Consider the following 25,242-nt stretch of genomic DNA (forward strand, 5'->3'; position numbering starts at 1 on the left):
CTTTAGCCTGCACTTGCAAAGGTGGGAGAAGAAACTAATGAGAGAAAAGAGATGGCTTACTGTTGCTAAGCAACCTTTGTTGGCAAGGAATGTAAAAAGAAGATTCAAAGAGCTCCTAATTGGGCAAATATCTTACAGAATATTTATAATTCCAGAGAGATTTGTTTTCAGACCATTCCTTTTTTGTATCGAAGTATTTAATCCCTTATTTTAGAGATGGTTGTCATAATTACATAAAATTTTGTCACTTAAAACTAATTTTGGGGTGTCACTGATTGAATTCCAAGTATTTGCAGAAGACACATTAAATTTTTTTTAATTTAAATAAGCCTCAGAGCGTATATAATTTACACATGAGTACTGTGGCTTTCCATATCTATAGCCAAATAAAGCATCTCCCTGCAGGTATGATGCCACTGGAAATAAAAGGGTGGCTCTTAAGCTTACTATTTTCATAATTATGATCTCTGATAGGGTGACCAATTCATCCTGATTTACCCAGAACTTTCCCAGTTTGGGTACTGCAAATCCTGCATCCCAGAACCCTCTTAGTCCAGGGCACATGGGGATGTTAGTAAGCCTATCTCTGATTTTATTATTATACCTGAGATGCTTAGATTAGATTCAGTATAAACCTCAGGGCATATTTCCTGGGCATTTATGAACTTCATACCTGGTGTTCCTCTGGGCCTGATAGGGCTTTAATCAATTTGGTAGGGTCCCAGGAGCGGGTAGCTGGGGAGAACCTACTGGCAATGAGAGTGAAACTGACCTGTTTCTCCTCCATTTCAGTTTCCTTAATATGTATTGTTGGCCAATATTCGAGTCTAAGATTTCAACTTCTTTTAGGCTCCCAGATGGTTTATATATGTAATAAGTTCCCATCAGTAACATCCGTCATTATAAAAAGCAATTCCATTGGCATGGTTATGGGGGTGGGGGGTGTCCAACATGAGAAAGGGGGAGCAGCAGAGCGTGTGCAGTGTGGGAGAGAAAGCCACTGGGAGGTTCTTATCTGTTTCCCAGGGAAGGGGCATTGTTCCTTCTACGGGGGCAGTCTCATCCTCTCCCACAAGTATGTAAGAATTCTTCCAAGCCACCAAACCACAGTGAGTTGATGAACTATGTGTCCGGTTGCCCCTGAGGTTCTTGGTACATAGTCAGTTGGCTTTGTGACCAATTGACCTGCATCACACTGTCTAGATCACAGAATTTTAAAATGCAAACTGAGCGCTATATGGAGGCCTAGGGAAGAGGAGATCAAGGTGAGTAAATGGTTGGGAAGTAAGACAGCCAGAACAGAGGTAATTTAATCTAGTGAAAACAAGACAGGTAATAATCAGTGCTCGTGTAGATAAGGACTTTCTCAAGTAAAGGATATCTCTTTCACTGAAAGAGAGCAAATAAAAGAAATTGTATGCAATCCAAATATGCCAGATTTAGGTGGGATATCCTGATTTCCAACGTGTCATGATTCTATTGCATGTAATCTGACAATGCAGGGATGCACCATGTCTACGACTAACAAAGGATTACTCAAAGTTTGCCCTGATAATTCTCTGTGTTATCAATTTCTACACTGCAGGGAAGACCCGAGCTGAACGTCGCACACAGGTGTCCCACAAACTAATCCATGGTCACTCTCACTCCTTGAATAATACAAGGAAGCTCCACAGTGGTGTGTGTGTGTGTGTGTGTGTGTGTGTGTGTGTGTGTGTGAGCTAATGGCTAAGAGGCTGATGGAGGAGACACGGATGCAGATTTCGCAGTTAGATTCACTAGCACTACAGTTTGGTAGCAAAGATGTGGAATGAAACTCAGTTGACAGCCATTAACACACCACTCAGTCAAATGAATAGAGTTATTTTTTAAGCTGGTGCTAAGTGGGGACAGTGGTGTCACATTTTTAACTAACAAATGCGGAGGGAGTGTTAAGAAGTGCGTTTAAAAGAAGATATGGGATTTCTGCAGGCACAGAAACGCAGATAAAAACCAGGAGAGAAGCAAAATAACAAAAACCCTCAGCACACTCTGTTCTGGGAAAACAAGGGTACCAGTTTCTGGGTCGTCCTGTTTTGGGAGTGCCATTCATGCGCTATGCTTCTCAACACATGAAGAAGAGGTGGGACTATCAGTACCAAAAAGATTATTGTCAACAAGTCAGCAAATACACAGAATTCTAAAACTCTAGACTCTTGGGGGCTACCTTGTGGTTAAACACTGGGTCAGCAGAGCTCATCCTTCCTGCCCTGTCTTTTTTGCACTGACACATACACACACACAAACACACACAGTCCTTTGGCCTTTTTAAGCCTTTCCACTTCCCATGGAGGTCCGGCCTCTCCTCTTCTGTGAACTCTGGTATAACACCCACGTTCCTCTGCTCCATGGGGCGTGTGTTCCATGCCTCTTCAGAACCCGACCTGGGAGAGTCCTTACAGACACAGCCTCCACGAGGATATCCTGCTAGGACGAGCTATGAATCTGACCGTGCTAACAGAGTGTCTGCTTCCTGCCAGCATCCAGATACAAGACAAAAGCTCTCCTTCTACCCCTTAAACTCAGGAGTCACCATGTTCCAGAAAAGAGAAACTTGTCCTGCCACAAACGCATTTGAGGTTTGTCATCTTGAGTGCCCTCAGCCCAGAGGAAAGGGGTTGGAGAGGCTTCTTCTAAGCCTTACTGAGCAAAGCCTCTTACTAAGCAAAAGTTTGGACCAAGAGGAGAGGGAAAGGAAAGGAAGAAGGGGAATGAAGAAAAGGGAAGAGCAGCCCCCTTGCCAGAGAGGCTTGTGGAATGCAGCCGTCACACCGGCTGTGCAACAGGATGGCAGGCGCTGCAGAGACTCCTCTCAGGACCCTGCCTTTGCGGGTTCTTCGGCTCGGAACGCTCTTTCACCGGATTGTGTGGCTTCTCCCTCACTCCGCTTGGCCTCTGTTCGAATGCCACGTTGCTCAGAAAGGCATTTCCCAACTGCCCTTGACCCCTTATCCTGCTTTATTCTCCATCTGTAGACTTACCACTGCCTGGTGCATTATGTAGCTGTCTGCTTACTGTCTGTGCCCCTTCCCCCACATTAAAACACAAGCTGTGTGTGAGCAGAGACCTGCCGCTTTTGTTCAGTGCAAACCCCAGAACAGTTTCTGGCAACATAACAGATGCTGCATAAATATTTGTTGAGTGAAAATTAGGGATATAGGTTTTGGTGGAGCTCTATTGACGTCTCTAGGATTTATTCTGTTGGTTTAAAGCAAATAGGATGAGGACTAAGGTATGAGGGCTCTGGTATGTGGTCTTCAACTACAGTAAACAGCAGAACAAGGCCAGGCACTCCTTGGTTTGTAGAACATGAGATGCTTCCTGGCAGCTAAATCTCCTCCTTATTGTAATCAGGGAGAAGGAACCCTAATGCCTGGGGTGTGAATGACCAAGGGCTATGGTCTTCCAGACCCTTGGCTGGGCAGGAATTCTTGGAGACTACTGCTTCGATACATAAAACATAAAGCAACTAGGAACACTGTACTCTGGGCCCCAACCATCACCACTCACCTCCAGGCAAGTGGCTATCTTGATTGGACTGATTGCAATGCACTTCAAGTCTCTGCAAAAATTTAAGCAGGAAAATGTCTGCCCCAAAAGAGCTTTGAGATCAGGGGCACTTGGGGGACTCAGTTGAGTGTCCAATTCTTGATTTTGGCTCAGGTCATGATCTCAGGGTTCTGAGATCAAGCCCCTCATTGGGCTCTGTGCTGGTCATGGAGCCTGCTTAAGAATCTCTCTCTCCCTCTCCTTCTGCCCCTTCCCCCCACCCCAGCAACCACTCCCTTCACATACATTGTGTGTGCTCTCTCTAAAAAAAAAAAAGAGCTTTGAGATCCTAGAATAAAGCACAAATAATCCAAGATGAGACAACGGGGAGGATAGATGCAAGAGAGTCAATAAATTTAATTGGAACACCCACTTGGGGGTTGGGTTCCTCTAAAAAGTGCCTTGTTTGCTCCATCTTATTGTAATTCCCCTGGACTACCACAGAGAACTTGCCTTTTATTCAAAATAAATATTCCAGTGGATGAAATCTAAGCAGACCACGTTAGCACTAGAAAGTTGAGTTGTGATGGATTTCTCCCACGCCGGGATTTGACGCTTCCGTGGTGGAGGAGGAAGGGAAGCTATATTTCTGAAATGAGTCGTCTCTTTTCTCTCTGAATCAATTGTTAGTGCATCTACAACCTTCAGTCTGATCAGTTGTGCTGGGCTGAAAAATAAAAATTTGCCTTGGAAGGAGGGTCCCCCCTCCACTCTCCGATATAAAAAATCTGGCCTCTTTCTGTTTGTGTCATTTTCCACTTTATTTGCAGACTTGCATATGCACCTCTCCCCCTTTCATTAGTCTGCAGGATTTTCATCCTTAGGTCTCCTTAGACCTGATGGACATCTGTGAGAGATTTGGCAGCTCTGACGTGTTCCCTCTCAGAAAGTCATGTCTAAGACAGGGGGGTCACACAAATCAAAGACGAGCTGAATAGCTGAGAGAGAAGGTCAATGGTTTTAGAATAGCTTCACTTTTCATGATTATTTTAAAAATTTACCCTTTCCCTTGTGTCAAGTAGAAAGGGTCACAGTTCTATGCAAATCCAGAGCGTCCTCTTTATGCAAACGAGATGACCACTGGACTGAAACATTTACGTTATTGTTTCTGCCAGAGGGTTGAGCCAGAACACTTCCCTGCTCTGTGCACCTGCTCTGTACCTAGGACTCCGCTGTGCGACGGGGCAGGTGCCCAGAGGAACAAAAGATAGGACATCATCCTTCGGCATTCCTCAGAGACTCTGTACAGGGGGCCTACTCATGAGTGTCCTAAAATATCTCTTCCAAACTCAAACTTGCTCCCTCCAATCTGCTCTCAACACAGCAGCCCGGGTAGCCTTCCCAAAGCAATCAGGTGGTGGTCGTTATTCTGCTTGAACACCTTCAGGGGCTTCCTCTGTGCAACATGGGATGAAGGCCAACATTTTCCATGACTTACCCCTGCCCACCTCTTCAGCTCTGCCTCTCACGTCTCACTTGGAGCTCCAGCTATGAGCAACATTCTACCTTGCTCAGACACACCTTGTCCCCTTGCTCTCAGACTCTCCAGCCTGCCCTTCTGGGCCCTATCTATCTATCATCTATCTATGTATCATCTATCTATCAAAATTCCAGGTAGTTAACATACAGTGTACTATTAGTTTCAGGTGTACAATATAGTGATTGAACACTTCCATACATTACTCAGTGTTCATCGCGGCAAGTGCACTCCTTAATCCCTGTCACCTACTTCCCCCATCCCCCCCTACCTCCCCTCTGGTAACTATCAGTTTGTTCTCTAGAGCTAAAAGTCTATTATTTATTGACTTGCTTCTCTCTCCTTTTTTCCCCTTTGCTCATTTGTTTTTTTTCTCAAATTCAACATATGAGTGAGATCATATGGTATTCATATTTCTCTGACTCATTTCCCTTAGCATTATACTCTCTAGATCCATTCGTGTTGCTGCAAATGGCAAGATTTCATTCTTGTTTTAGGGCTGAGTAATATTCCACTGTACTTATCTATTCATCTATTGATGGACACTTGTAAATAATGCTGTAGTAAACACAGGGGTGCGTGTATCTTTTCAATTTAGTGTTTCTGTATTCTTTGGGTAAATCCCCAGTAGTGTGATTCCTGGATCATAGGGTAGTTCTATTTTTAACTTTTTGAGGAACCTCCATGCTCTTTTCCACAGTGGCTGCACCAGTTTGCATCCCCACCAACAGTGCAGGAGGGTTCTACTTTCTCCACATCCTCGCCAGCACCTGTTGTTTCTTGTGTTGTTGATTGTAGCCATTCTGAAAGGTGTGAGGTGATATCTCATTTTAGTTTGCTTTCCATTCCCCTGGTGATGAGTGATGTTGAGCACCCTTTCATGTGTCTGTTGGCCATCTGGATGTCTTCTTTTGAGAAATGTCCATTCATGTCTTCTGCCTATTTTTAAATTGGTTTGTTTTGGGGGTGTTGAGTTTTATAAGTTCTTTATATAGTTTGGATACTAACTCTTTATCAGGTTTGTCATTTGCAAATATCTTCTCCCATTCCATAGCTTGCCTTTTAATTTTGTTGATTGTTTCCTTCGCTATGCAGAAGCTTTTTATTTTAATGTAGTCCCAATCATTTATTTTTGCTTTTATTTCCCCTGTCTCAGGGTACCTATCTAGAAAAGAGTTGCTATCCCTGAGGTCAGAGAGATTACTGCCTGAGCTCTCTTCTAGGATTTTTAGGGCTTCAGGTCTCACATTTAGGTCTTTAATCCATTTTGAATTTATTTTTGTGTATGGTGTAAGAAAGTGATCTAGTTTCATCCTTCTGCATGTTGCTGTCCAGGTTTCCCAATATCATTTGTTGAAGAGACTGCCTTTTCCTATTGGATATTCTTTCCTGCTTTGTCAAAGATTAATTGACCATATAACTATGGGTAAGAAAATGGTTCAGTTCATTCTTTGGGTAAGTCTGTCTTGTTAATTATTCTATATCTTTACAATGCATAGCATGGGATCTAACATTTAGTAGGTGGTCAAAAAAAAAAAATACTGGTTGAAGGAACAAATGGCTAAATTGAAATATCAAACCCGGCCTATTTTTGCAAGCCGCTGCCTCTCAAATCACCAAAATCTTATCCTGAAGATTTGTCCCGATTGAGTTGAGAAGAACTGATCCCTTCTACTAAGCACCACCCCCTCCCAGATTTGCTCTTGTCTTTATTTTCTGAAAATGATATTTATCCAGATGTGGCACTGGCTTAGGTGAAACCGTGAGCATTTAGGGGACTGTGTCTTCTCCCCTGACTGATCTGGATTTTCCTAGAATCAACTGCCAAGGAAAGAGGTGGGCAGTTTCATAGACAGAAGAGGGGGCTCAGGGGGTAGATTGTCGGTAGGCCAGAGTGGAAACTCCAGGCTCCTCGTGAGCTCCTTCCTCCGCTGGCTCTGAATTTCAAGACATCTATATATGCATGAATGCATGCCCACGTGGGTGGTAAAAAGACATCCTCTTCCACAGACAGGCTGGAGTCCAGCTGGGAGATAGCCTGGAAGGGGACCTCGCACTGAAGATGAGAAAACTATCTCTTATAAATTGGATTATTTAATCACAAGCTACTCTCTGCATATTTATTTGTTTTTCATTCCAAGGCCTTCAGCACAGTCTCGTTTAAATCCCTCCGCCTTGTTTGGAAGGAGAGATACTTGAACAAGGGTCACAAATGAAGAGAGCATCCTTCAGAGGCTGCCCAGGAGCAGCGGCCGGAACCGGGACGTGGACCTCAACCATCCTAGGGTGCTTGTTAGAAATGCAGATGCCCAGGCATAGCTCTCCCCAGACCTCACTGCAGTTGGAGAAACGTTGCCAAGGGGAAAGGAGGGCAGATTCTTCCCTCCTTCATGACTGTTTCGCGTGCCAGAGTTTTGATTTTGTTAATAAAGATGGCAGTTTCCTTTCCAGAGCAGCGGGACTGTTTCTTCCTCGAAGTGTGTCTCTACGGCATGATCGTAAAGGTGCATCTGGCTACATGGTTCGTAGGACTCGGTCCTCTGCCACAGCCTCCACTTCAGCTCTGTGGTTCACTTAGACTGAGCAACAGAGACTTCGGTGCTTATTGTTGTCAATGAGGGCACGGAGCAAGCCCCTCGAAGGGGTTATTTCATGGTCATCCCTTCGCTTGTTTTCACAGTAACCAACTGCAGGAAGGGACTGTTCAAGTGCATAAAAAGAGACATGTAGTGACACCCAGCAGGGAAGCAGGTCTTTTCTAAATAAGCAGCCTCATTGTTTCTCTGCTCTGTGGTGTTTACAGCGTGGGCGGCTGACCAGCTCCGTTGACTCAGAAACAGAAAAGAAAATGAGGGATCAGGGAGCTGGGGAGTTGGCTCAGTCCCTGACTCACTGCGTGGTCTGTGGTGAAGTCATCGGTCTCCCCCACAACCCTGACACCTCATAAAGAGAAGGAAACAACGTGACCCAACTCTGTAAGCCGAGGACGATAACATCAGAGATTCAAACGCAGCTTCAAATTCCCAAATGGGATGTGTCTGCTTTGGGGAATAGAGGTGAGGAAGGCAACTATGGACTGTTGTTGAACCACGTGCAGTATAGTAAGGAAAATATTATAGTAGAGTTAGACCAGATTTTCACTCTCGACTTGGACAGTAGCCGAGCTGTGTGACCCTGAGCAAGTCACCTGATCTTAGGCAAGTCACCTGACCTCACAGCCACTCATTTTACTTAACTCAAAATGGGGGGTAGGGGTCAGGTGACCTCTAAGGACCTCTTGACTGCTCCAGCCATGTCTATGAGTTATGGAGAGGGAAACTGCCTTTGCTCAGGAGCTCCATTTCTTGCTCTGACTTCCTTCCAGGGTCTGTCAGAGGTGAATTGGTCTCTGAGCACAGACTATCATAAGGCAGAACTGGCTGGACCAAACCTCTTGTGCCTTTGGAATGAATCTAAAATTAAAACACTATGAAACTGTAAAACAAGTGTTAAGACGTCCAGTGAAGGACTCATTTTTCCTGCAATGACTACTTTGACATCTTTTCTCCCGAACAGTAACAAAATTCTTTAAAAACAATTTCTTGGTGCCCCTGATTTGCAGGAGGCCAGATTGTGTGTTTATTCTGTCTCCTGGTTATCTCAGCACTGGAAAGATGGTCTTCCTGTCTCTGCAGGGATCCTGCTGGTAAGCGAGCCTCTTTCACAAAGAGGTAACTCTGCTGAGAGCAGAGGAATTAGGATGTTAGGTGTGGAGTAGAAAGGAATTCTTAGAAAACAGCAGGAGCTGTGAGTACTCGGTGATAAACTGAACCCCATGGTCCCAGCTCAGGTTTGGATCTTTAGTCCTCGTCTTAACCCAGACAGCCGGGAAGGGAGTAGCGTCTGCCTCATGGGCTCTCTTAGCGCTACCCAAACCCAAGCTGACTGATTAGGAAGATGCTCCGAATTATTATGAGAAGAACACTGAGATCATTTATGCTTATGTTCCCATTAGGCGCCTTCTGACCAAGCTCTTGAGGATACAGGGCTGCTGGGTGGTACGAAGCACAGAGCAAGGAAGGCTCTGTCCATTCGCTGGAGCCCCACAATTCCAGAACGGGGCCTGCAAATTCCTCTCCTCTCCCCATCATCATGTCTTTCTGTTCCCTTGGAAGTTCTGTCACTGCTGGAACATAGCTTGTCTGCCTCTGGACTGGGGAACTGACCGTCTCCTCTGAAGCAGAAAATGAACAGCAGCTCTGTCATGTCCTGGAGACCCGGCCTGATGGGAAAAGACCAAGGACCTGTCACTTTGTTACATTCTTAGTTTCTGCTGCTTAGGACCCAAGGGACAAAGGGTCAAATGATTTCTCCCAAGTGGCTGACACATACTTATTGATTATCTGTACAGTTTAGGGTGGTGAGCTAAGGCCAGGAATGTAATAGGGGCCCAGTCACAGAGGACTTCTCTTCCTTAGGACCCTGGGATGGAGGCACATTAACCAGTTTTCAAAAAGAATGGGAAAGATCAGATTTGTGTTTTAGAAAAACCACACAGTGATGAAAATAGATTATAGAGCGACAAAGTGGTCATGAGACATGATGGCGGCTGGAACCTGTGGTGGCAGGAGTGGGAATGGAGAGAAGCATACAGATGCCTGAGGTCTGGGAGGCAGCATTGACTAGTCTTGGTAGTTTATTGAATGGGACACAAGAGAGAGGAGAATCTGGGTTTTTAGTTGACAAATGGTTGGTCCCGAAACCACTCACTAAAACTGGGAACATAGGTGGAGGAACAGGTCTTGTTTCTTGGGAGTAGGGGCATTGTAATGGTGAATTTATTTTTGAATATACGACTCTGAGGTGTCTGTGGGACATTGAAATGCAGGTCCTTATTAGACAGTAACATACATTTGTCTAGAATTCAGGAGTGAGATTACAGCTAGAGGATAATTGAGATTGGTCAGGGAGGGGATGCAAGTGGCCACAGCAGAAGTCCTAGGACTACATCCCAGGGAACAGGGATGCTAAAGGCGTATGGAGAAAGGGAGGCCTACAAGGAAGGCTGAACAGGTGGGGCTCAGAGAGGGAAGATAACCAGAAGACTGTAACGAAAGAGCCCTCAACTGTGTCAAACGTGGCTAAACAGGTAAGAAAGATAAAGGTGAGGTGTGTGTATATACAAAAAGGGAGTTGTTCATGACCCTTGAAAGGCAGTGGTAAAGGTGTGGGTGAAACCAGAACGCAGTGGGGTGAGGAGTGTGTGGCAAGAGAGAAGCAAAGACATGACCATTTCAAAAAGGTTGACTATGAAGACAGAGAGAGAGGGGAGGCTGTAGAATCAAAGGGAGCCAATTTACTTATCTATTTTGTTTCATTGCATTTAGCACTTAGGAGAGATTGGTATAGTGGTCTACAAGAAAAGAAGGAAAAACAGCCATCATACACATGCAATGACTTAAAATGAATCTCAAAAGCATCATGCTGTATGAAGAAGCCAGACACAAAAGACTTCCAACAGACTCCACTTATATGAAATCCTAGAAGAGGCAAAATTACAGCAACAGAGAGCAGATCAGTGTTTGCCAGGCACTGGGGCGGGGGGGAGGCTGCGGGGGGGNTATATGAAATCCTAGAAGAGGCAAAATTACAGCAACAGAGAGCAGATCAGTGGGGGCCGGGGGGGGGGCATGGAGTCTGTTTGCAAATGGGCACCAGGGAGCTGTTGAAGGTGTTGGAAACACTCAGTGGAGGCAGTCCTTGGTAGGTGTGCTTTTGAAATGCATAGATCTCAGCCACCACAGATGAACTGGATGACTCCGGCCCCCCAACAACGTAGTTCAGGTTTCAGGTACCACAGGGTCTTAACGGTGAGTTATTGCATAAGGTAAAGACTTTGCAGCCAGCTCTTCAGCCCACAAATCACCGTGGAAAGGGCAGGTGTGCATCAGGATCAGTGTCCCAGCACGTCACTTTCAGTCTGTCGATTATTGGCCACTGCCCACCTGTTATCCAGGTCGCTCACAGACAGCAAAGCACATCTCCATGCTAACTCCTTGGTCCCAGTGATAGACCCATATGACATTTTACAAAAATGCACGATCAAAAGGAGGAATGAGCCAACAAAGAGGCAAGTGCAGCAAAGAAATGAAAAGAGATCAGGGCACCCAGGGGGCTCAGTCCCTTAAGCGGCCAACTCCTGATTTCAGCTCAGATCATGACCTTGGGGTCCTAGGAGGGCGCCCTGTGTGGGGCTTTGCGCTCAGCAGGGAGTCTGCTTGAGATTCTCTCTCTTCCTCTCCCTCTGCCCCTCCCCCACTTGCACACTTTCCCTCTCTCTCTCTCTAAAAAATAAATAAAACAAGTTTTCAAAAAAAAAACCCACAAAAACCAATAGAGCATGACCAGTTGCCAAGGTGGAGAAAAAGGTGCTCACTCTGTATTGTGAGTTCTGTGACAAGAAGTCCAGCACTGCTCAAACTGCACTTGGTAAGCTATTCACAAGTAAATAAAAGAACTTTCGATGTTTCTGATGTTTTAAATTACAGTGTACTAAATAAATATCTGTTTGACTTTTTAAAAAAATTTCTCTATTCATTGGAGGTCATGGAACAATTAAAATTTTCCCCGTTATTTAAGATCACTTTGCAGGGTCCTAGCGTTATGGTCATTTTATGGTTCCATACTATTGGGCAAAGCAAGGACTACTTATGTCTTGATTGAGGGGTGGTTACAAGACTATATATACTTGTCAAAACTCATCAAATTGCACATTTAAAACAAGTGAACTTTATTGTATGAAAATTACATCTCAATAAAATGGCTGAAAATGGCTCTTATATATTGAAACTGTATTTGACTGACATTTTACACATATTTTTAATCTTGCAGCAACCCTGCAATGTAAGTTTTATCTCAATTGATAGGTAAAAGAACAAAGCCTCAGAGAGGTGGTGTGACTTACCCAGGCCACACAGCTAGCCAGCCCCACAGCTGTGACCAGGCTGTCCCTGTGCCAGGGCTTCTGCAACGTGGTCGCTAATTATTGGAATCCCTGGAGACTTTCAAAGCCCCTGTGTCTAGGCTGCACCCTCACCAGGGGGAGAACTATGTCTGTACCACACTGCCTTCCATCTGGCCAGCAGGAAACAACATGAGGTGCTGTGTCCTGTGAAAAAAAGTTTTAAAACCTGGGTGGTAGTATGGAATGTCTGATTTCTTTCTTTTTTTTTTTTTTTAAGATTTTATTTATTTATTTGAGAGAGTGAGAGGGAGAGCACAAGCAGGGGGAGGGGCAGAGGGAGGGAGACTCCCCGCTGAGCAGGGAGCCGGATTGACCAGGGCTCCATCCCAGGACCCCAAGATCATGACCTGAGCTGAAGGCAGACGCTTAACAGACTGAGCCACCCCGGCGCCCCTGGAATGTCTAATTTCTATAAATAAGGATTAGTGAAGGTTTATTATAGTTTTTTCTACAGAGAGGCCCAAACGACAAAATAAACTTTATTTATACAAGTTATAGTCTTCTTTCAACAGACCAAAAAATACAGAGAGAATTGAGATTTCCTTTGCAGAGGAGATTTGAGTTCTGAAAGGTGTGTGTGTGTGTGTGTGTGTGTGTGTGTGTGTGTGAAGACAAAAAAAGGGCTGTTTTAGGCCCAGAGCAAAATTGAGTGGAAGGTGCAGAGATTTCCCATCTACCCTCCTGCCCCCACACAAGCACAGCCTTCCCCGTTACAAACAGCCCCCACCGGCACGGTACACTTGCTACCGTTGCTGAACCTACGTTGACTCATCCTTATCACCCAAAGGCCAGAGCTCACGTGATGATTCAGGCTTCGTGTGGTACTGACTCTTGACTCTCAGTTTTAACTGACTTTTCAATGGTTACTTAGTACCTACTATGGGCCAGGCACTTGTTAGGGGGCAATTTATACTTTACGGTAGTCCCCCTTATCTGCGGTGGATACTTTCCAAGACTCCCAGTGGATGCCAAACTGAAGTTAATACCTATCCTTATATATACCAGGTTTTTCATGATTTATGATAAAGTTTAATTTATAAAGTAGGCTTAGTAAGAGATTGACAACATTAGCTAACAATAAAATAGAACAGTTATAAGAATATACGGTAATTAAAGTTGGGTGACCATGGCATCTCTCTCTCAAGATATTTTATTGTACTGTAGTCACCTTTCTTCTTGTGATGCTGGGAGATGATAAAATGTCCATGTGATGTGGTAAAGTGAGGGGGATTACACCGGCCCTCAGACAAGCACTAGGCTACTATTGACCTTCCGACCGTAAGTCAGAAAGGGGGTCACCTACTCCCCAGCCACGGTTGACCGTGGGTAACTGAAGAAGGGGGAACCACTGTATCTTGTCTTCACACAGCCTCATTATATTCATTTTACAGACGGGCTTCCGATTAATTAACTGGCTCAAGGTCTTACGGTTATAAGTAGCAAAGCCTAGGTTTAAGCCCATATCTGACTATGAAGCCTGCCCTCGTACACTCATTATCTCATTATTATTACTATTAAATTCTTATGAAATGATATCACCTAGGCAAAGTGTCTAGCCAAGTTCCTGGGGCCTAGACAGCACTCAGCAATGGTGAGTTCCTTTCCCTGAGGATCTTGTTATCAAGGTTAGAGGGGACTCCCCGGCGCCCATCAGGTGATCATATGATGTGACTCTCTATGTGGCGGGCTTGTCCGTGGCTTCACCAGGCTGACACCTTGGTAGGCAAGAAGCAGGATGTCCACTGAACTGTTAGAATACACGGGACATCTGCTTAAGTCAGTTTCATTTTCTTTTGGGAAGACCCATTGGGAGCAAGTTTACTTTTTGTTTTTTAATCATGAGACAAGATTTCGCAGTCCTTAAAGCATAGGAGTTAAAAGCCTGGTGGTTAAGTGCATGAATTTTGGAGTCAGGCATACCCAAGGCTGAATTAAATACTGGCCTAACGACTTAGTAACTGTGCCACCACGAGCAAGTTGTTTAACCCAGTTATCACATTGGTAAAAAAGGATGAAATGCCGACAACCTGGGCCTATTACAATTGTTGAGTCAGTAAATGTATGTGAAGCAGGGAGTGCAATGCAGAGCATCTAGAAAGTTCTCAAACAGTGGCTCTTGTTATTACTGCTGAAACACACAGCAATTGAGAGGAAAATGTTTTCTTATTTGTTTCCTTTCTGTACAATTGTTCTTTTTTGGAGATTTTTTGCAATATAATGGAACAACAGCTGAATTTCACAGTGAATCCAGACATAGAGGATTTTCACATTCCTTTACGTTCCCCTAGGCTGCTTTTTAATTTTATTTTACCTTTATTATGACACTTCACACGCCAACTGTTTCGTGAAAATATAATAATATTAGGATTTATGTTATGCTACAAGGGGCAGAGGAATGTCCTTGGAGAAGTGTTGTTTCTAGCAGCTACATCCTGAGTTTGTGAATCCCTGTATGAATCAGCTAGGTATCTCACAATCTGGAATGTGTGACCATGAAATAATCAGAAAAAAAGTTTGTTTGGGAAATGGGGAAAATGCCCGATGGTGAACCTCAGGCAGCTCCCCAAACTGCAAGCCACAGAGTAAGAAAATAATGGGAAACAGTTGTGGTTTGAATGGGAGTAAATAGTGCGAAGCCATCTTTGAAATTTGCAGGATCCAGGGATGGGACCCAAGATGAATAAATTAATAAATACTAATCTTTGTAGTGTTCATATAGGACAGTAGCAAATTATTAAGGAAGGGTTATTCTAAACATTGATTAGAAGATAAAGATGTGGGATACAGTCAAGAGAAGAAAAATTCAACAGAAAATATGAAAACCAGGAAAAAGGACAAGGAGCATTGTCTCTTAATTCTTAATAGAAAGAGTGAAGTTTGTGAAATGCAGGAAGCTGTCTCCTTGGATGCTTTGAAGACCACCTCCCAAGTTAAGGGTGAACACAAAGGGTTTGCACACAGTCCCTCCGACCGCTATGACTCCATGAGACTTGGCTTCCTGGCTTGTGTCCCTGAACACACTACATGTTTCTGAAAATCAAAATCTGAAATCTTGAGGCTTGAGTGGCTAGTGCATTCCTGAGGGGACCTTAATCACATTTCTGGCTTTCTCCGTGGTCATCATTCAATTCCATCTGCAAAGCAACACACCAGACCCCGTAAGAGCGGAAACAGTGGGTCAGCTGAAATATCATCAAGGACTTTAGGTCAGGTTCCAGATGACTGGCAGTGCAACTTACATACAATCGGAAAAACAGTTTTTGTCATTGGTTGCTCCTTTACAAAAGCACCAAGGATCTGGGTTCACCTGAATAAGGATGTATGGCATTATCTTCCATTTCTGTCCATGTCCAATGTGTAGCCCCAGCTGGACTCCCCGGCAGCCTGAGTTCCCTGTGACAGGGGTGCTGGAACAGGGGCAAATGACCATGTGTGAGGAATGGGACATGAGTCAGTTCTGAAATGTTTCAGGGTCGATATTTCCTGCTAAGAATGTTTCCTGCTTCCTTGGAGTGGAAAGTGTGACTGACTGGGATGGCTTGTGAGGAAATCTTCAAGAAGAGAAATTACAGGATGAAATCCAAGCCGACTGCCTGTCCGATTAGGATGGATGGAACCACAGGGCGTGACTGGGTATCTGCAGTTATCAACAAGCTCATAGAGAGAGCTAGCTGATTTTCAACAGTGCCTCCTAGAGGGCAATAAACGACCCAAAGGATCTGTGCTTCTGACCGGATGTGTTTCCAGCTGTAACTGACAAGTTGTTGCCACAGAAACCCTCCTGATACTAACTGAAAAATAACCTACATCCTCATTTTGAAAAGCTGTGTTTTAAAAAAAATGTTCCTCTGTGCTTAAGAATCTCCTGTTTTCCTGCTAACCAGCTCAGGACTCACCACTCCCTCCTGTTCTCTTCATCATGACTCTGCCCCAGAGCTCCACAAATACCATTTTCCTTAACCAACCGCTCCATGCTTTCACTGTGCCTCAGTTAATGGCTCTCATTTCCTTTGGTGGTCTCATTACCTCCCAAATTAAGCTCCCCATGGCACTAATATGCAAGCTTAAAATGATTTGGAAACCAAGCTTGTTTTCCCACCAGGACAAGATGCCTGTTGAAATAACTGTGTAAGACTGGGTCTCTTTGATGAATGCCTTTTGTTAAGTGATTAGACTGAACTTTACTTCCTGCCTAAGGTCAAGTTCAAAGAATCTCTCTGTATGTTGTCTCACCACCTCTGTTTTTCTACCTAATCTGAAAATAACAGCCCATCCCTAACGTGTTTCTCTCTCTCTCGTCTATTTGCAGATGGCCATCAGTCCCCCTTGCTCCCAGCTCCCTGGTGACTTGTGTAGCTTTTCGTGGTGGCAGTAAAAGCTATTTTCTAAGGAGAAATACAGCTGCGCACAGCAGAGTGGCAGAACAGCCGTATTTATACTGTGTTTATTGACCACACCACTTTATTTCTAGAAAGATCCAATGATCAGCATTCAGATCAGTCTCTGAAATATCTTATCACTAGGTCAATAGCTTTACCTCCCAAAGAAATAAGAGGGCAAATGGGCTTCTTCTCTCTGAGCTTACCAACGTGGGATCTGGACAAGCTGTTTGAACCCACTGAGCCTCATTTTCCTCATCTGCAATAGCATACCTTATCCCATGTGAAGATTAAATAAGGCAAAGTACATAAGTGATTGGCACAGTGCCTGAGAGGTCAGCACAATGTGGCAAGTGAGCGCGTAGACTAGAGCTGGACTGTCTTCAAATTCTCCCTCAGTCTCTCACTGTATGTGTAATTTAAGGCAAGCCAAACTACGTTGTGCCTCAGTTTGCCAATCTGTAAAATGGGGCAATACTTGAATCTGCCATACACGGTTGTTTTGAGGATTAAATGAATTCAAAAACTGCTAAGAACAGTGCCTGGCATGTGACAAGCACTCGAAAGGTGTTTGATATCATTATCAGAAAATACTAGTATTATTCCAGCTATTGAAATAAGTTGGTGCTTTAATAACACTGTCCTGAAAAACTGATAAAATTGAAGTCAAGCAATAAAGTTTCAATTTGTAATCATATATAGATTAAGAAGTTTTCATGTTTTTCTTTAACAAAAGGAAATGCAAAATTCGGAGATGATGCTTTGGGAAGACCATCTGGGCAGGGAGGAAGTCCCAGGAAATCTGGTTATCTTCACATGCCTCAGGAAGCCCACTGGCCCCAGGAAGACCTGCACAAAAGGAGAAATCTGACCTCATAATCGAACAAAGCTGTGTTTTAAACCCAGAAAGGCCGGGCTAAGGGGATGGTTATGAAGGGCATTATTTCTCTGCAGGGAGAGAATTTAATATAGCAGGAGGTCACAGGAGACAGTACCCAACACTCAGTAACAAATTGGTATTTTGCTTGTTTAAAGAAGGCTGGGGGTCAGTTCGAAGCATGGTGCAGGGGAATTGTATGTCGAGGCCAGTATAGTACTTGCTCGTGAGTTTCGAAAGACCACACAGAAGCACTTGATGCCCCTTGAAGGTCTTTGCTAAAGGGGCACTTATCTGTGCCACTTAGTTTGTTTTCCCTTATTTTTAAAACTCTCAGTAGAGCCTATAAACATAAACAATGTTTTTCCTGAACCTTTTGTGTATTTTGTGTAGATTTTTAAAACATGATTCCCAGAGAACCATCATTAGAGTGGTCTGGAGTAGACACTGAATGAGGCGTGTTCTGGGTAAGTGACCTTGGGCAAATCACTTCTCTGAATTTTAGTTTCTATGTCTCCTGCTTATCCCCCCTTAGCTGTGGGCAGCAGCTAAGATGCAGGATGTGAAAAAACTCATTTTGACTATAGACGTGGTATTAGCGACAAGACATTATAAATGTAAGTGTATAGAGCTGAGACTGGGAGCAGCGGGATGAAGAGAGGGAGAGAGACAAAGGCATCAATGCGGACAAGAGGGTGAGCTGTGAGGAGAAAATCAGTTTTCAAGATATTAACTTCAGGCACAAGAAGAAAGCAGCTTGGAAGTTAAAAGACACCCAATAAATGAGCAACAATAGAAGGACAGTGAAAATAATCTGCCCATCTGCATAATACAGACTGGAATGTGCCTATTAAAAGTTGCGCTTATGAAGGGTTTGAATGGCTTGGGAAGTACTTCTGACATGACGCTAACCACAGAACAGGGCACTGCACGTGCGTATGGCGAGAAAGAAGCCAACTGTATAAGAAAAACATCAAAAAATTGAAAATAAATGTGGCAAAATTGGCTGCCTCCGAGAAGTGAGCAATTAAAGCAGATTGCTTTTACGTTTTTATTCTTTATGAAAATTAAAATGCTCTTTCCTGAACACGAATCCATTTTTTTAAGTAAAACTAAACTCACAACAAATTGTTGGAACAGAGTTAGGGTCACGGGGGCATAGCCACTGGAGAACATGGGAAAAGATCCTGAAGCTTCTTGGGGCCTAAATGTGGGATCTGTACCTGAAAGGTGCCACACGAGGCCGTGGTTCCTCCCCTTCCTGGAGGCCCCGGGGATGGCAGCGAGCAGGAACAGCTTCCACTGTGCTCTGCTCAGGGAGTACAAGGGACCACGTGAGCGTTTGCCTGCAGTCCGCATCGAATCCTCGCTCATACGCCCTTGTACTTACTAGTTTGCTAGGGCTGCCCGAACACAGTACCACAAAGTGGCTTCGACAGCAAAGATTTATTACCTCAGAGTTCTGGAGGCTGGAAGTCCTAAATCAAGGTGTTGGCAGGGCTTGGTTCCTCCTGAGGGCTGTGAAGGAAGAGTCTGTTCCAGGCTTCTCTCGCTGGCTTGCAGATGGCCTTCTTCTCCCTGTATCTCTTCACATTGTCTTCCCTCTGTGCGTCTATTTTTTTCTTTTCACATGGTGTTCTTTTTATAAGGACATTAGTCATATTGTATTAGGGGCCCACTCTCCTTCGGGGTGGCCTGATCTTAACTAATCACCTGAGCAATGACCCTATTTCCAAATAAGGTCACAGTCTGAGATGCTGGGGTTAGGACTTCAACATATGAATGTTGGAGGGACACAATTCAACCCATGACACCCATTAAGAAGATAATGCTTTTTTTAAAAAAAATATTTATTTATTTATTTATTTGACACAGAGAGAGAGAGAGAGCACAAGCAGGGGGGCGGTTGGCAGAAGGAGAGGGAGAAACAGACTCCCTGCTGAGCAGGGAGCTGGATTCGGGGTTCGATCCCAGGACCCTGGGATCATGACCTGAGCCGAAGGCAGATGCTTAACCAACTGAGCCACCCAGGCACCCCAAGGATAATGCTTCTATGCTTCATCTTACAGATGTAGAAACCAAAACTCAGAGAAGGGCAGTAACTTTCCAAGTTTCCAGAACCAGTAAGGGGTACAGCAGGGATCCTAAGGTAGGCAGTCTGATTCTAGAGCCTACACGATTTTGTTCTAGAGCCTCCGAGGAAGCTAGGAGAAATCCTATAGAAACAGACTGCAGTTTTCCTACATAGTCAGGCAGGAGAACGGGGTAGCCTGACAGCTGAGCCTCACTTCAGACTTCCTGTGTTGTCTTAAAAATTACCTTCTAACTAGACAAGCCTGGATTCAATGTGCGAGTTGGGCTGCTGTATTCTACCTGTCTATGTATTGTTTATATTCCAGCATGCCTCTTACCTGACCAGTTTCATCTCCTTTAAAACACTGGCTCAGCGTACTTGAACTTTGTGCAGGGTCAGAGCACAAGCCAGATGGCATCAAAACTCCTAAAACATCGGTGACATTGATCTGCTGCTGCGTGGCCGGCAGGAGGCGTTTGCAGGCGCCGATCCTGGACCGAGAGCACAGCGCTGCAACACAGCCTGTGGTGATGAATTTGAGGCGCTCTCGAATTTTCCACATTTTAGGATAATTTGTCCAGTGCTGTAGTTTGTCCGGGAGATCAATGGGCATCACTGGGAGGTGTGGCCATGGCTGGTTACGGCTTCATCTGTTAGAGCTTAGAGGACCCGGAGTCACGTAATGGAATAGGTGGGAAATACATGAAGAAGTTGAACAGCCACTGTTTTCAAGTCTTCCCATTGGGATCCGAACTTTGTAGACATGCCCACACCGGCCTTCTGTGCCTGCGGCCTCCCTGGAAAAACCCCTGCCCCTTGAGGTCGCATATTCTCCCCACAAGCTGAGGAGCGCCTCCCAAAGGTCTGCATGGTAAAGGAGGGAGGAGTACCTACACTGGCCAGCGAGGGTCCCCAGCATCCGTGTCCTGTCAATCCCTCAGGCCTTGGAGCCACATCTGGGCACTTGCCCACAAGCCTGCATGGAAAACCAGAGCCCCGTGTCTTGAGAATTTGCACAACCAGTCTTGTGAAATGGCTAGCCCTGCCTTCCGTCCCTCTCAGCCCCTAGCAAGCCACCACATTTGATCTCTTGAATCACAAGCTTCCAGTAGGCTCTTAGAGTCTTGGGGCTAGGAGGCTCCTCTGAGAGCACCCAATCTCCTTCACGCTACAGATAAGGAAATGGATACCCAAGAAACACCCCAGGACAGTTTGTAGCAAAATCAAGGCCAGAGGCAGTGTCTCCTGACACCCTACCCCCCACGCTGTCCACGAGGCCCATGCTAGAAAGATGGCTACCCTCGAAGTCTCCTTGGATGGTTTCCTTTATTTACCTGAAAACAAATTTCCCCTTTGCACATTTCAGTCAGGCTTTCCTTCGCTTTGTATGCCTGCTTCCTCATCTGTGAAATGAAAAGTAGTAAGTAGTAACTACCGTAAGTCAATATATATGAAGCACTTGGAATTGTTACCAGCACATAAAAAAAAAAAAATCGCTCATTATATGAGATACTGTTCTTGTTATTAATAGTATTACTATAATCATTGTATTAGTTTCCTAGGATAGCTGTAACAAAATACCACAAACTTCGTGGCTTAAAACAATAAAAAATTTTTTCTTTCATAATTCTGGAGGCTGGAAGTCTGAAATCAAGGTGTTGGTAGAGCACGCTCCTTCCAAAGCCTTTGGGGGAGGATCTTTCCTCGCCTTTTCCAGCATCTGGTACCTCCAGGCCTTTCTTGGTTTGCGGCATAATAACACCAATCTCTGCCTCCATCTCCACATGGCCGTCTTCCCTCTGTGTCTGTGTTTCTTCTCTTCTTACAAGGACAGCTGTCAGATTGGATTCAGGACCCACCCTACTCCTCTATATGACCTCATCTTAACTAATTACATCTGCAATGACCCTATTTCCAAATAAGGTCAAATTCATGGGCACGAGAGGTTAGAACTTAAGCGTATCTTTCGGGGCGGGGGTGGCAAATACAATTCGACTGATAGCAACTTCCATTGCTGGCAAACCAGCACATTTTAGAATGGGTATTTTTATGAGGGTAAATGTGATCACTTCTTTCTTGGCATAGTCTCGGACTGAGAGAAAAGAAAAGAGGATTTTTAATTTGTGAAGAAATTGCAAAGCCGATGCATTAATGCAACTCTCTTGTTTTCATTTAAAGAGGCTGTAAAGAAAGTCAGAGTTCATCGGTAGAGCGGTTTCATTGTGGCTATTTATTTCTGAACAGCAATTTCTTGATGTTCTGGGTTTGCATATATAATTCCTCTGGAAGTTTCCCAGGGGGAGAAAAGACAACAAAACTTGAATAAAATGATGTCCATGGCACTCCATGTATTTCTCATCCCAGTACTGGGACTTTGCAGGACAATTTGTCCTCATAGTGTCAAAAGAGGGTATGACAGGAAGAATGCAGGCGTGTATGTATATAAACGTAATATACGTGTGTGTGTATCTGTATACATATATGTATGTATATACTAATATGGACATATATACATATATGTACACATTGCTTATGTATGCAAAGGATGAGTCATTATCATTGCCCCCCAAATTGATTTATTTGCTATTAGTAACGTGAGTGTAGGTATACAGATGTTACCAGTAAATTCTGAGGGAAATGAGTAAACAGGAAAAATAATTCAGTAACATTTAATGAGGATTTGAAATCCTCACCTTTACTTGACAATTGTTGCAATTGCCAGTTAACATGTGAATTGTGGAACATGTCCCCCCTTGTTGTAGGTCACAAACATCTTAAATTAGTCATTATTCTTATGGCCACTACTATAATTTTGTTATGCCGCCATATTGGAAGAATCATGGAAAAATATTTTTGTCCTAATTTCTGAGCCTTGGCTTGTTCCTTATGTTTCTGTGAGTCATTTTGAAAGCCAGATGCTGCCCAGGACCTCAAATTACGGTGATTTTATGTGCTATTGTTCAGTTTCTTCCACGTGGAGAACAGATTCTAATGCAGAGCTAATTGAGTTAATATAATAACTGTACTTTTCATATGAGCAAATCCCTGGTGGGCTGCTGCTTTCTCTTTGAGCATGAATCACAGGTTATGAAATCTATAAATACCAAAGCAAATTTGCTTGTGCATCTAAAGGAGGAAAAAAAATACCTTGTCGTATTTTATATTCAAAACTTCTTTTTGGTGGGGGTGAGATATTTACTTTCTAAATCTCTGACTTCTTAGTAGTAGACTTCTTAGGACTTTCTTGAGGTACAAAGTAAGATCAGTAAGCTCAAATGGACAACAAAATGTCCTAAACCAGTAACGGGGATGCAAACCAAATTTGAGTCTCACCCAAACTACGTTTTCAAAACGTCACCCAGGATTTCTCGTCAGAGCAAGTCACATTGACTTTTTTTTTTTTTTAAATATTAATGGCTTGCTCATTCCCGAATCTTGCCCGCTCAAACTGAACAAGCAGCAGTGACAGGCAGAAAAGTTTATATTCTCTATCATCTTCTAAAAATGGCCTCAGGTGAAATATCATTTTTTCCTTCTGCTTTCCCGCTGAAATCAGAGAGTGGGATGGCACCAGTTCCAAAGAGAGGCAGCTGCATGAGGCCTCTGGTGGAGCCCAGTCATCTGCTTTGAATCTATGTTAGTCAGGCATCATTAGTAGGCATCACAAGGTCCTGGCAAATGCTACCAAGCTTTTCCCCCATTCTCTCATCCAATGCTTGGCTACCGCCCTACCTTCATCAAGCTTTTGAAGTCCCTCCATCATCATGCCTTTGTTAATTAAACAACGTTTATTAAGTAGCTGCTATGTGCTGACACTGCCCTAGGTGATGGGCAATGGTGACCCAAACACAGTCCCTATCTTCAAGGACAAAGTCTATTGATCTCCTAATCCTTTGGGGTTCCCTAGAACACTTACATATTAAGGCCCTTAACACCCCAGTGAGCACATCCTGGGTCCCCCAGAACTGAAAAATCTAGAAGGAATGAGTGTTTTAGTCAGGTTTCTAGCTTCTAATCTGGCTTTCTGGACACAAGGGAAAGATTCAGAAGAGGGGTAGGGAGAGAACCAATGTTCCCTTGCCTAGTTCCTTTGCGTAATCTGTAACCAGTCTTCCCTTTTAGGAGGGGCTGGTGTCGTGGTTTTTTTTTTTTAAGATTTTAATTATTTATTTGAGAGAGCACAAGCAGGAAGTGGCAGAGGGAGAAGGAGAAGCAGGCTCAATGTGGGGCTCGATCCCAGGACCCTGGGATCATGACCCGAGCAAAAGGCAGACGCTTAACTGACTGAACCACTCAGGCACCCCTGGCTGATGCTATTTTTAATCTGAGTTGTTTATGTTGGTCTGTAAACCTTAATCTCCTTCATGTTTCCTCAGCTACACCATCAACCAGAGGGAGGAGAGACCATACCTACTATTGATATGAAAGCTGCATACGATATTATGCACCCAGTGGATTCTAAATACGTGCTTTTGAGAGACAGATAAATGCATATTAACAATTCATCAAAATTGTTCTCAGTGTGAATGTACAGATCAGTGTTAGCACCAGCTCGTGGGGAGAGAGCTTACTCCATGCTCCCCAAATGGCTCTTGTAAACAGCAGCCTACCAAACCCCAGGCCTTTCTCTAATACATTTGATGCACGCTGCTCATCTGTGATTCCGAGCTCATATCATAAGAGCTGTAACAACCTCGGGGGTAGTTCAAAAATTCTGAATCAAACCACCACAAAGCACAAGGCTAGGCACACAATACAAGCTTAGAAGGTATTTGGAGCTGAAACCAAATGTTCCAAGAGAGAACCCTCGGGAGGTCCTTCTGAGATTTAGTGAGTATGACTTACCCTAGGCCCTCTCTAAAATACACTCCAACCCTGCTCTGCTCCCTCCTCTTTCCTACATTGCCCTGGAGAACACAAGCCATGCTTGATGCTGACTCCTAAGGGACTGGAGTTTACTTTCCAGGTAACATTTCCCTGCTGCCTTTCTAAACAAAAGAAAACAAATGCATGGGGCCATGAGTCCAGGAGGCCAGCCAAGGGGTGGCCCTGCATATTGGTTACGGGCTCAGATTCTGGCATCAGGCACGTCTGGGCGCAAATCCAGGCTCTCTCACTAGCTAGCTTTGTGACTTTGGGCCAATTACAGAGTTTCCTTGGTGCTCATTTCCTGATCTATAAAACTGGGCAAATGATAGTGCCTATCTCTATTGTGAAGATTAAATGTGGACTGAATGGCAAGTGTTTAGCAGAAAGCCCCACACAGAGCAAGGACTCAAAATAAATGTTCCCCAAGAGCATTCTTCTGAGGGGTCCTTTCATGCTTCCTGAGATCCATTCTGCCCTTTTCAAAAGTTTTTTAAAAAGATTTTATTTATTTATTTATTTGAGAGAGAACTCAAGAAAGAGCAGAGAGCACAAGCAGGGAGGGGGAGGGGGCAGAAGGAGAAGGAGAGGCAGACCCCCACTGAGCAGGGAGCCCAATGAGGGGCTCAATCCCAGAACCCTGAGATCATGACCTGAGCCAAAGGCAAATGCTTAACTGACCGAGCCACCCAGACGTCCCCGTTCTGGGCTTTTCAACACTTGGTAGTTCTAGAATCCTTGTTCTTGAGGGTCTGCTCTGCTTGGCTGCCTCTGCCACTTGTCTTTCAAATTCATTGTTGCAACGGGAGGTGCAGACTCTGTCCTACCCCAGCCTGAAGCTCCAGCTCGCGGGAATGAGTGCCCCCAACTAGCGCTCAGTGGGCAGTCTCTGCAGGGAGACCTGAGGATTGAAGGTCTCCCTGGCCCAGGATCACTCTCTACCGAGCTCCTTCTGGCTGGTTAAAGGCAGTCTGTGGT

Source organism: Ailuropoda melanoleuca, chromosome 1 (assembly GCF_002007445.2).
Source record: "Ailuropoda melanoleuca isolate Jingjing chromosome 1, ASM200744v2, whole genome shotgun sequence".
Lineage (NCBI taxonomy): Eukaryota > Metazoa > Chordata > Mammalia > Carnivora > Ursidae > Ailuropoda > Ailuropoda melanoleuca.